This window comes from Aplysia californica, unplaced genomic scaffold, assembly GCF_000002075.1.
Source record: "Aplysia californica isolate F4 #8 unplaced genomic scaffold, AplCal3.0 scaffold00393, whole genome shotgun sequence".
Classification (NCBI taxonomy): Eukaryota; Metazoa; Mollusca; class Gastropoda; order Aplysiida; family Aplysiidae; genus Aplysia; species Aplysia californica.
Genome location: NW_004797663.1, coordinates 673,684 through 676,373, shown reverse-complemented (window position 1 = coordinate 676,373; position 2,690 = coordinate 673,684). Strand labels below are relative to the sequence as shown.

General features: G+C 44.4%; 1 long non-coding RNA gene across 1 annotated transcript in view; it reads right to left on the bottom strand.

The window, feature by feature from the left end:
* The window catches only part of LOC118478175, a 40,575-nt gene extending 38,504 nt beyond the window's left edge, over positions 1 to 2,071 (bottom strand). The window contains exon 1 of the long non-coding RNA XR_004858879.1: positions 1,233 to 2,071. This is a non-coding gene — a long non-coding RNA (uncharacterized LOC118478175). The remainder of the gene's footprint in view (positions 1 to 1,232) is intronic.
* Between the last annotated feature and the right edge of the window lie 619 nt (positions 2,072 to 2,690).

Below are 2,690 nucleotides of genomic sequence, written 5' to 3'. Positions count from 1 at the left end.
CCCCGGCCTTTTTCCCGTCCATCTCCGTATAGCTTCGAGTCTCTTCACTCACAGACTCAGCACAGAGCTCTTCACTCTGGAGATACGGTTCTCACAAGGGTTAAGGACGAACAATGCACAATATGGGGAGACACCACCAAGGTATGAACAACAGGCGCATGTGGTGTAGTGGTTAAGCACTTCGCTGTCGCACGCAGGAGACGCGAATGAGTTCGATTCCCGACTGATTTTTTTAAATGGAGTAGCTCGGTCTTACTTCTTGGGTATTGTATCCCTCTCTGCCCTTATTGGCAGGGTCGGAAGCTTGCCTCCTGGATGATCAAAAATTTGTGGATGGAGGCGTAAAATTACCCACATTAAAAAGTATGGACTGAGCTAATGGTAACAGAATGTTGGTGAACAGCAAACGATCGTAAACGATGGCGGGTCATTCCACGTAAGCCTGTCAACCATGGATGCCACTTCCTGGTTAAGTCAAGGTAACTACATCTCATGGCTAAGCACCAGATACACATCTACTCTTGGTCAAGACAGAATAGGTCAGTTGACAAATCTGCGTAACTTACTACGAAAGTTTGCAACACCCCTGGTCCAAGCGTTTTTTTTTTACGATTGAGTACGCAGTCTTCTCAGATAAGGACGATGTTTATTTTTCTTTTTTTAGATCCCGAGGAGGTATTATGTTAAAGAAGCCACAGCTGTTAAAAGTCAAAGAAAGGAGGTCAGGCCAGGGAAACCTGCCTTCACTTGTAATAAAGATCCACCTCTCCTACATAGAGCTGCGTACACCTGACTGGGATATAAGCACATAAAGATACCTTTGAAATTCTTTTAAAGTGTTGGTGTTTTTATGACCCTGTCGACACATTTTATATCATTTTGGAGACGGGCTTCGACCCTGCCTGTCAGAGACAACCTGAGCTGAAATATATACAATGTCAGACCAGAAAGACCGAGACATTCCTATAAATATTCTCCACATACGGAAATCAACCTCAGGTCTTCTGCTAAGCGCCTAACAACTACACCACAGACGCCAGTATCTCTACATAAATCTGTATAAACGCACTAGAACAAACAAATGAGGACATCTTCGAACCGAAAAAACCCACTCAGTTTCAGTGTTAAATGGGTCATCTACGTCATAAACAAACCATCTGACGCAGGCAAGCCGAGGACCCTACAACCGAAACTTCTCGAGGAACAGACTGCAGAAGTTACCCAGAACTTACCTCAGATTTCTCCCACACTCACTGACGTTGAAAAAAGTGTCGTCCGTGGCTCCCAATCCAGGTATAGAAATATTTCTCAGAAACCAAGCGTGCTATATTAATGTGCACACCCTTCAAAAACTCTCTGCTAAACTGTTGGGGATTCTGAGGTCGTAAGTCCCCACAGAGGGATCTGTCTTATTCAGGTAACAGTAAGTACTATTGGACTTTCTTAGATAAAAGCCTTCGAAATCTCAGGTGGTACTCTATTGTGGCCACATTGAACAGGGGGAGGTTCTTTTAGCACACAATCTCAGTCTGAAAATATTTCTGTTGGCAAGCAATACTCTTTATCCACAGGTTCATGTACGGTAAGTACGATGTTTACCTAATAATAATATAAATTGTTCAGACAGATACAATGCTTTCAAACTTCTCACAGCTGGGGGTATATCTCATAATTTATAACGTCTATCAGAAGCAGCAGTGATTTATGGTGCTTTCAAGTTTCGAGCTGATCAGAGCAGATGTCTGCAGCAATGAAAACGAAGACGTGAACCGATAATCTAATTAATTAGAGGACTGCCCACTTTACTGTCCAGTCGTCTGACTAGCGGTGACCGGCCACTGGTCTGCTAAGTGCGCCTGTAGGTGAGCAGCTAGGTACAACGAGACCTGATCTACAGCTAGCGGTATTCGCCTCACGCCGGCACGACGCGTTTGATCTGGGCGTCACTCACCCCGGAACCAGACAGGCGCGTGCAGAGTTCCGTCCCCTGTGAGCTCCGGAGTCGCGTGCCTGCAGTGCCAGGGACGAGCAAGGGGAGAGAACTGCAGTACCGGTCGACGCGTCTCGTGTTCCGCTCCCCCCCCCCTCCCCTGCCCAACCACCACCCCCTAACCCAAGCCTGCAGCCAGAGCACAGGTTGTTGGAGGAATATTCTGCATGTGTGTTAACCCTTTTGTTGTGTTTGTGGAGTAAAGGGAAACACATTAGACACAATTGTGAGGCTGCGAGGTGGAATCAGGCTCTCTTTTGGGAATGCAGAGTTATTGGTGTCATCTTGAAGCTTGTTTATGGATGAAAAAAATATCCATTTATCTTGAATACAAATCGAGATATTTGTGAAAGAAGGAGGTGGGGTTCACCTATTTTCAGAGGTAAAATTAGTGAGAAAATGGCAGCCAAAGATTTGTTATTTCCTTAGCTAAAGAGTCCATGGTAACTAAAAATGTACATTATTTTGTATCTTTAATCAACGTTTTTCAGAAAAAGCCACGCATAAACGAGTTCATTAATGGGTATGAAAAAAGTTTAGCCAAAAAACACAAATTTGATAAAAATTCACAAACCTGCGGACAAATGCAGGTTTCTTCACTTTGCTTATTTTGACGAGAGCCTGATTCCACCACGCTGCCTCACAATTATAGACACAATATTACGGTCTTTCAGCGCCTGGAAAAAGTAACTGAGACAGA